Genomic DNA, 9,989 nt, shown 5'->3' with positions numbered 1-9,989 from the left:
CTGCTCAGGGATACAAATAGTTAGGGCTGAGCCCCTGCAACAAGCAAATATATCTGAAGACAGCTGGGGGAAGTTGTGCTCTTCTACGTGGGGTTATGACAACGCCCAAAATCGGCATGAAGTTGTTACAGGAGATGGACTTCTACCCTCAGCACCCCAAAAGCATGAGAGGCAGGACAAAAAACAGAGGAGGAATCTGTCGCCAGCAAAGCCCATTAACAATTCTCAGGAAGAAAAAGTAGAATCGGGGTAATAAAATAAAGTCTAACCTTTTTCTTTTCCTTTGTGCTTAGTCTAGTTTCATTCGCTCACAGGCTGCAGCGTGCAGAGGCCTTGCACCCAGTGCTTCAGACCCGAGTTCCTCATGCAGACGAAGTGTGAAACGCCGTGCAAACACGGCAATCCAAGATGGCAGCCGCAAGTGTGTACAGGGACTGCGCCCTGGCACTGCAAGCCATCTGGAGCCTGGAGCGAGAGCAGCACAACAGGAGAACTCCGCCCCCGCCCCCTCCTCCCACCAGAGTCCTAAAAAGCAGCCCCGCCTCGCCTTTGAGGGGAGGAAGAGCGCATACTCTAGAGGGCAGGCTGGCACTCCTCCATTCTTTTATCAAAGATTAAAGCTTTCCTTTGCTTTTGAACCAAACTTGGTCTCTTTCTATTGACTGGAACAACACACGGGGCTGGAGGACCTTTGCTGGGGACTGACTTGGGAGGGTTGGTACCAGAACTCCAGCCCTGAGTTGATGCCACCTCCATACCCATACCCATGCTTTTCAGCAGATATAAGGCACAAAGCTATGCAGTGACTTACTGAAAGCCTAGGGGCATATAGCAGGCACCAGGCTAGGCAAAGAGAAAAACAAACCAGAGTCCCTAATCTCATGGTGCATTAAGCCTAGGAGACCCTTCTAACTTTCATCTACCCAGAACTCACCCATTCTTAAAGGATCTCACCAGAACCATTCCCAAATCAGTGCATTCCATGGGCCTCTCCCTCTGATTCCCTGTCATCAATGGCCTTTACTCTTATCACTTCAAACAGTCTTAAGTTCCAGAACCAAACTACCTAAAAGTTCCCAGACACCTTAGAAGCAAAACACCCACAAACAGGTATCGGAGCCAGAATCATCCTTCTGTTACTGTCAGGAGTTTTAACATGAGTACCATTTATGGTGTCTGTAAATGCCTGTGAGGGCAGAGGAGAGGAGGGAGGTCTGTGAACCACCTCAAATTACATACAAAATTGTATGTATATGCTCTTTCCTAAGGAAGCATGCAAAGCTTTCATTGGATTATTAAAGGAATACCAGAGCCCAAAAGTTAAGATCTTCTGTTTGACTAGGTTTTAAACGGTCATGTCACTTTTTTTTTCTTTTCTCTCTCTCTCTCTCTCTTTTCTTTTTTTTTTTTTTTTTTTTGCTTTTTAGGGCCTCACCTGCAGCATATGGAAGTTCCCAGGCTAGGGATCGAATCAGAGTTACAGCTGCCGGCCTACACCACAGCTCACAGCAACACTGGATCCTTAACCCACTGAGCAAGGCCAGGGATCAATCCCATATCCCCATGCATACTAGTTGGGCTCATCACTGCTGAGCCACAATGGGAACTTCCTCACTTTTTCAATCCTAACAGTGAGACTGGGCATCCATTTTATTTTAGCCCTAATTTCTAACGACAAAGAAGATGATTTCCAGAAATATCTTTTTTCTTTTTAAGTGCCATTGAAAAATTTAAACATAAAGGCCAATAGAGGTTATGATAAAGGTTTTTACCTATTTTAATTCATAAACTGCCCAAAGGCTTAAACCAGTTTGCTATCATTTTATACTATGCCATAGAAGAGAAACCTAAATAGAATGAGTGGTAATTAAGTCTCACAAGTTACAATGAGAATTAGTGCTGAAACCTGAAGTCGAAAATTATTGAAGTATGTGTCTAATTGAACTGTCTTATCACTCTCCATTTCTGTTATTTGATACTTATATTCACATCAGCAGAAAGAGACCTCAAATTTCCAGAAAGAAATGACCCCCCCCAAAACCCCCAAACAAGACCTCAATCTATGTTAAACATTCCTAAATAACTTTTAGCTGGCTTTTAGCATGCCCAAAACAGCTGCAGCAGCAATACATATTTCTTGGGTGGAGGACGGGAGGGGAAGCTTCAATAAATATTTAGAACAATGACTAAATACTTTTCCATTTAGATCATAGTTGCAAAAGCATAGGTAGAGAAGGAAGAGGAAAAAACTTCAGTTTTATGATTGCCTTTTGGGCATTTTCTATTTTGCGTGTAAGGAGAAATAATACATTTGGAAAGTTATATAAAAGATCATTGTAATCCAAACCTAGAAGAGAAAGAATTCAGGTAGCTTTAAACAGAGTGAGGAAATGATTCTAAAACCCAAACTCCTGAAGAAAAAGCACCGTAGAAACAGTGCATAATAATAATTGTTCACAATTCTTACATAAGAGGTATTATATAAATTTCAAAATTAGATGTAAAAAATTTTCATGTTAACCCTTATGATTCTCCTTTAGTATCAGCACAGGGCATTATTGCTGTTCTTATTGCACAGATGAAGTAAAATGGGAAGTAATATGTCTAGGATAGCAGACATAACAGAACCAAGGAAAAATATACATTTACTTCACAGAGATAATATTGTAAATTCCCTCAGAAACATAAAATGCCATAATAATAGATGTCTTTCAAAGTGAGTACTATTAAGGAAAGCCAATGAAGATTCCACATTATAACCTTTAGAACCCTAAACTTTAAAGAAGATAGCTCCCTGAATTTTGTAATCCAAAGTCCTATGAAGCATCATTAAAACTGAAAACCCAAGCACTCAGTTTTTCTTAAAATAAGGCACTACTAATATATAACAGATCCATATAAGATAAGGCTGCAAACTGCACAAAATTCATATTAAGAACTGAGAAAACTAACATTCTTAACTTTTTACACTTCATGCTTTCTGGATTTGTTTAAACTTTAAATCTCTATTTTCTATGTGATCACTATGTACTTCAATATGTTTTAATTTTCGGGGTTCCCTAAATGAAGTATAGAGCAACTCAAGAACAAGACAGAAAGCTAATGGGGGATGCACTAATCATACAATAATTTTCAAAACATCTGCTAAATATTAATTCAGTGAAACAAGTATTTAAAGACTACCTCACTGAATTAATTCACTGGTTCCATTAAAGGAAGGAGGTGAATGGTTAAGCAAAAACACTTCTCTTTCGCTTTCTCTTCCTTTTTCGAGCCATTTATTTTTATGGCTACATCAATTGTGCATATCAGGACTTACAAAGCTCTATAAAAACAGTGTCAATCATAAGCTAAAGGGAGCAGAGGTTTAAAGGTAATAGCAGAGAAGGGAAACCAAGAGGTGAAGCTGAGAATTACAGAAACTGAGCAACCTTATATAATATATTACCAGGGAAAGCCAAGCATAACGGGAAGAACTGGAGGAAGATGACAGGGAGGAGAGATTACATAAAATACTAATGTGCCCCCAGGGTTCCGGAACTAAATGGTGAAGAGTATGTCTAGATAAGCTGGAGAGAGTTCATTGTAAATTTGGAGTTCAGAGTATAAGATGACATGAATGAAGAGATAAGTGCCTGAGTACCCAAGCTGATGAATTCATAAGCATTCCCGCAGGAGCTCAAAGAACACCCTGATTACCTGTGGTTCCCTAGAGGCCAGAAAAACTTAGTGTGTTGCACAGAGGGGAAGAATGCTGGGTACCTTAGTCACCTTTATGTTCAGTGCCATTAATACCAGTGCTGTGACCATCATTTACTGAGCTCTCTCTTCTTATCCATGCTATAGCTCTTTCCAGGTTCATAATTACCTCCCTCAACCTGATCTTAATTTACGTCTCCTGCCACTTAACTGCTTCAGGTCTTCAGAGAAGCAATTATTAAATCCCTATGCCAAAATACTAAATGATCCCTCAGGAGTTGAAAAAAGTTATCACAGATTCCCTTTATGAAGTAATCAATGTGTTCCCTAGCCACCACAAAAATAGGCACAGGAGAGACTCGATGGATACCTTGATAATCATTCGCAAGTGCGTGCATACATGCATTCATTGGATAAAGATGCACTGAATACCAACTATATGCTAGGCTTTGTGACACTGGAGATATAGATTTGCAAAGCAAGCATCTCCCTTCCTGGAGCTCCCAGTCTAGAAGCGAGAGAGGCACACCACCACCAATGATGCACTATGTCGATTGCTGCTGGGTAGGGAGCTGGAACAGGTCAGTAGCACTAGGAAGACCTCAGGGAGAATCCAAAGTGGACAGGACAAGGGAGTTCCCATCATGGCTCAGGGGAAATGAATCTGACTAGTATCCATGAGGACGCAGGTTTGACCCCTGGCCTCATTCAGTGGGTTAAAGATCTGGCATTGCTATGGCTTTGCTGTAGGCCAGTGGCTACAGCTTTGATTCAACCCCTAGCCTGGAAACCTCCATATGCTGTGGGTGCGGTCCTAAAAAAGACAAAAGAAGTGGGGGGGGGCGGGGGGAACAGGACGAGGGAAGTATTATCTAGATGTCTCCTAAAGGATAGGTAGAAGTTTGACTGGAGAATAAATTATCTGGACGGCATTCCAGAAAGAGACCACTCAACTTTAGTTATAGCAAGAAAGTAAATTACCATGACCAATTATAAAAATTATCATTCCATCATTTCATTCAGAGGTGTTCATATTATTCTTTTGGCATTGGTTCCACATGATTTTAAAGTGTTATCATGAACGTTTATTGACACCACAGTGTGGAAAAGGCCTCCTCATCCCATGTGGCACTCCGACCAGTTTGACTTATCAATGTCACTCGGCTCTATCACTTCATGCAGCATGGCATCACTGTGTCAGACCCTGCCTCCCTTATAAACACTATGCCTTTGCTTTCCTCTCCATCCCTGTCATGGTCCAGCACAACAGGTCTGATCCCAATTTCATTCTCTTCTATTCCTCGTGGCTAGAAAGGAAAAGTAGAAGATAGCTTGTTACTTTGCTTGTGTAACATTGGATTAGAACCCTCCAATTAAATACATTCTTATCCCCTTATGTCAGCCACCCTGATCAAATCTAAAAGACCTTCCCGGCTCCTTTCTTTTAAACCTTTTTATCTCACTCTGCATGTAACAAGCAATATTCAGGTCAGAGGCCCAGGTTCTGGTAAAGCTGTTTAAATTTTGTGGGGGAAGTAAAAGACCTTCAATAATTTTTAATGGTCAAACCACTCAGGGTACATGAGTAATAGTAGATTATTGTAGATGTAACATAAAGAGTACAAATAAGGAGTTCCCGTCATAGTGCAGTGGTTAACGAATCCGACTAGGAACCATGAGGTTTCGGGTTCAATCCCTGGCCTTGCTCAGTGGGTTAAGGATCCGGCGTTGCCGTAAACTGTGGTGTAGTTTGCAGATGTGGTTTGGATCCCGCGTTGCTGTGGCTCTGGCATAGGTCTGGCAGCTACAGCTCCGACTGGACCCCTAGCCTGGGAACCTCCATATGCGGGGGGAGCGGCCCTAGAAAAGGCGAAAAAAAAAAAAAAAAAGAGTACAAATAAGGCCCAGCTGCTAGTGGGAGAGCTATAATACTTCCCCATTCTCTCCCAACTTGATAAAGGGTGTAAATCTGGGTGGTTACAGGGAGTTCCCTTCATGGCTCAGTGGTTAACAAACCCAACTAGGAACCATGAGGATGCGGGTTTCATCCCTGGCCCCCGCCCCAGCTCAGTGGGTTAAGGATCTGGCGTTGCTGTGGCTGTGGTGCAGAGCAGCAGCTGTAGCTCTGATTCAATCACTAGCCTGGGAACTTCCACATGCCATGGGTGAGGCCCTAAAAAGCAAAAAAAAAAAAAAAAAAAAAAAAAAAAAAAGGCAAAATTCTGGGTGGTTATATATAGATAATCATGCTTCTACATCACTTACTTTATAATTAACTTACTCAAAAGCACTAGCCTTTTAAATAGTAATGATATTATCTGTCATTAGAGCCATCTCTCCAGTGGTCATCACATGCCAGGTTACCTAACACCATAGTTGGTTGTACTAGGTATACTAGCTATACTAGGAGAGAGAATGATGGTTTATCTGGCCTTGTTTGCTATGTTCTGGTGTCCTTCTAATCCAAATGCTTTATCTGCGTGTGTAGGTTTTGATGAACAGTGAGTAGTGCATGCTTTATGTCTTGGTCATATGTTGATAAAGTGACCTCTCTATTGAAAGAGAGGAATGAGGGAGTGGCAGTAATAGCTCCAATTTCCATATGCCATGGGTGCGGCCCTAAAAAGACAAAAAAAAAAAAAAAAAAAAAGGAATAAAAGAGTAAGTGACAGGGAGAGAATAAAACTAAAGTTTAAAACTCTGCACCATTTCCTCTTTCATCCAAAAGGAGAGTAAGAGGAGGATAGGATCAGGAAGAATTTACAAACACGGAGCACTTTAATCCTCAAAACCACTCTATTATATAGGTACTGTAATCATCCCACTTTACAGTCTTGTGAGAAGTTAGTAACTTGACTAAGAGCACAGAGGTAGTAAATGGCAGAGCCTTGAACTTGAATTTTCTGTCTCCAATTACCATTCCTGAAAAGCCTGCCTCCTGGAGGACATTTCCTTGGTAAAAGTCAGACACTAGGCTCCAGTCTGCCATATTATTTTAGTCCTAAATGGCTCCAGATCTCTGGCAGGACCCCCAAGAGAGGGAGTCAGCTTATTTCCCGTTACTCATTCACACCTTTCACCCTAATCAGTAGACTTGCCTTCACCCACTAGAACTTTTTACTGTCCAACAAGCCCCAAATAGGCTGAGGCTCCTTTCATTAATATTAATACGTAAGTAATTAGAAATCTAGACAAGTTTGTTTGCATCAAACCTAATAGATTAAATTTTGTTTTATAAAAACAATCAGCATACATGAATATTTTTAGTTGAAAAAGTTCATCTATTGTTTATTACAGTTATGATACTCGTATTACAATAAGGCAAGAATAGCCTCTAAATGTTCATTTTTATTTACATGAATTAGAGATAATTCAACTTCTGAAGTCTTTGCAAAGTTCGGCTTCAAATGGCTTTGATAAAATACCAAATAAACCTTTAGTTTTTTCATATTTCTAAAAAATTTAATTAAAATAAGTTTTCTATAAATACATGGAGTGATTTTCCTAAAAAGGGAAATGTCTATCTCTTTCTAAGTTGACAAAAATATATTTTTTGGAGTTCCCGTAGTGGCTCAAAGGTTAACAAACCTGACTCGAATCCATGAGGATGCAGGTTCGATCCCCGGCCTCGCTCAGTGGGTTAAGGATCCTGGGTTAAGGATCCAGCATTGCTGTGACCTATGGTGTAGGTCACAGACACGGCTTGGATCCCACATTGCTGTGGCTCTGGTGCAGGTGGGAGGCTACAGCTCCGATTGGACCCCTAGCCTGGGAACCTCCACATGCCACCTAAGGTGCGGCCCAAAAAAAAGACCAAAAAAAAATATATATATATATATATACATATATGTGTATATATATATATACTTTATCATATTCATGTGTGCAAAAGCAGAGGAAAAATAAATGGAGCCTTGAGCCAGTAAGGATTTGAAATTTGACTCTGCCCCTTTTTTAGTAGAAGGGAAAATTATTTGACTTCTCTAAATTTCCATTAAATAAGCTAGTATTTAGAACAATGTCTGGTATGCATCCAATAAGACTTAGCTGTTATTAACCCAAAGGGAGTAATTGCTACAAGCAATCCCTCTAATTTAATTGGGAATTCCTATAAAGCAAGAATACCTAATCTACAAATTGCCTTCAAATGTAATGAAATTTTAATACTAAATTTAACAATTAATGAAGATGATATAGTAGCACACTTTGGAGACATTTAATTAAACATTCATTGTTTCAATCTTGCAGCTTTCTTTTAGTATTCTGAGCCTTTTTCTTTCTGGTCTCAAATATTGATTTTTATTGGTCCTTGAAATTTCATAGGCCCTAAGCACTGTGTCTGTAGTACTTGATGGACAGAATGGCCTTGGCCAAGGTAAATGGGACAGCTTTGAATGCTACATTTTCTAGCTCCAAATATTATTCCTGTGATAGTCTGCCTCCCGAAGAACATTTTTTCTCAGCAAGAGTTTGGAAAGGTTTCTAGAAGTTTTGGAAAGGTTATTAAACAGAGACTCAAAGATAGGACAGTAAAGCAAAATCCTAGACATCATTTATGTGCCAAAATTCTTAAATTACTTTTGCCTAAATTCAGAGTTTACACCAAAACCTAGGCTGAAACTGGCCCTGCAATTAAGCATAAATAAGAGAAATAGTGATTGAGAGTTAGAACTGACACTGATCCAAGAAGGAATATCTTTTTTTCTTTTTTTTTTTTTTTTTTTTTTTGCTTCTTAGGACTGTGGCTGTGCATATGGAGGTTCACAGGCTAAGGGTCAAGGGGTCGAATCAGAGCTACAGCTGCCAACCTATGCCACAGCCACAGCCACGCCAGATCGGAACCGTGTCTGTGACCTACACCACAGGTCACAGCAATGCCAGATCCTTAACCCACTGAGCAGGGCCAGGGATTGAACCCACAACCTCATGGTTCCTAGTGAGATTCGTTTCCGCTGCAACAAGACAGGAACTCCAGAATATCCTAGAGTGGGATATTAATAGAGTGGGACTGCATCTTGACAGACATAGTTATCGTGTCGCTTTAATTCCAAATGCTTAGTCTTAGGTGACCAGAGAATAAAATTAAGTTTTTAACCCAATATATAAAACAGACAAAATATTTAATATTTCAAAGGATTTGGATTTCACATACTATTACTTAGAAAAATCTGAACGAAGAAACATGAGAAATGTATGATGTCATTTTAAAACTTTAAGCAGTGGTTCTCAAAGTGTGGCATACAATGGACCATGAGGGCAAAAATATTTCAAAACAGTATTAGAACACTATTTGCTTTTTTCACTGTGTTGACCTTTGCATTTCCAAACTGCATTGTAAAAGTAATAGTGGGTAAAACTGATACCTTAACATAAGCCAAGGCAATAATATCAAACTACCAACAGTGATTGTATTTTTCACCTCTTCTCAATCAGAGAAGAGAAAAAAAAGAATGCATACAAGAAGTCAGTTTAGTTCTAGAATATCCTTGATGAAGCAGTGGAAATTTTTTAATTTTATTAAATGTCAACCTTCAGTATCTTTTAATATTTAGTGCCATGTAATGAGAAATACGCATAAAGCACTTCTGCTGTTTATAGAAATATAATGGGTATCTCTAGGAGAAGTACTTATTTAAGTTATAAACTGAAAGAGCTGCTTTTTTTCACAGAACATCTTTTTTTTTTTTTTTTTTTAATGTCTGTACCCATGGCATCTGGAAGTTCTTAGGCCAGGGACTGAATCTTAGCCACAGCTGTGACCTACACTACAGCTGTGCCAACACCAGACCCTTTTAACCCACTGTGCAGGGCCAGGAATTAAACCCATGCCTCTGCAGGAAACTGAGCCACTGCAGTCAGATGCTTAACCCACTGTGCTACAGCAAGAATGCCCAGGACATCATTTTTACTTGAAAAAAAAAAAACTGGCAGCAAACGATGGTACCCATATTTGAACATTTGGCAAACATTTGTGCAAAAAAAATTTTTAAAAAAAGGATATAGGGGGAGACTACCACTTCAAGGAAAACAACTAACAAACTTAATAAATTTTAAGCTTTTCAAGATAAAATTCGAATTTTGGAAAATTTTATCTGCCACCATGAGCTTGGCCTCTTCCCAGTACTTGAAAAATTTTAGAGTGATGATGGTGATATTAATGAAATTCTGATAGTGTATAATAAAATGAATTACCTTTTGGAAGATCTGCATGAGTCAGTGAATCATTATTTTCCAAACGACCAATGCATGGTATTACATATCTATTCAAAATGGAAGATAGACTAGTAAGT

General features: G+C 39.5%; 1 protein-coding gene across 1 annotated transcript in view; it reads right to left on the bottom strand.

Moving 5' to 3' along the window:
* The window catches only part of LOC102157687, a 70,665-nt gene continuing 62,095 nt past the window's right edge, over positions 1,420-9,989 (bottom strand). Inside the window, exons 6-7 of the transcript XR_002337929.1 lie at positions 9,892-9,959; positions 1,420-5,006 (exon numbers count right to left, since the gene is read on the bottom strand). The gene's annotated coding sequence lies outside the window, so the exon portion shown is untranslated. The remainder of the gene's footprint in view (positions 5,007-9,891; positions 9,960-9,989) is intronic.

This window comes from Sus scrofa, chromosome 13, assembly GCF_000003025.6.
Source record: "Sus scrofa isolate TJ Tabasco breed Duroc chromosome 13, Sscrofa11.1, whole genome shotgun sequence".
Lineage (NCBI taxonomy): Eukaryota > Metazoa > Chordata > Mammalia > Artiodactyla > Suidae > Sus > Sus scrofa.
This window is presented reverse-complemented; position numbering and strand designations above follow the sequence as displayed.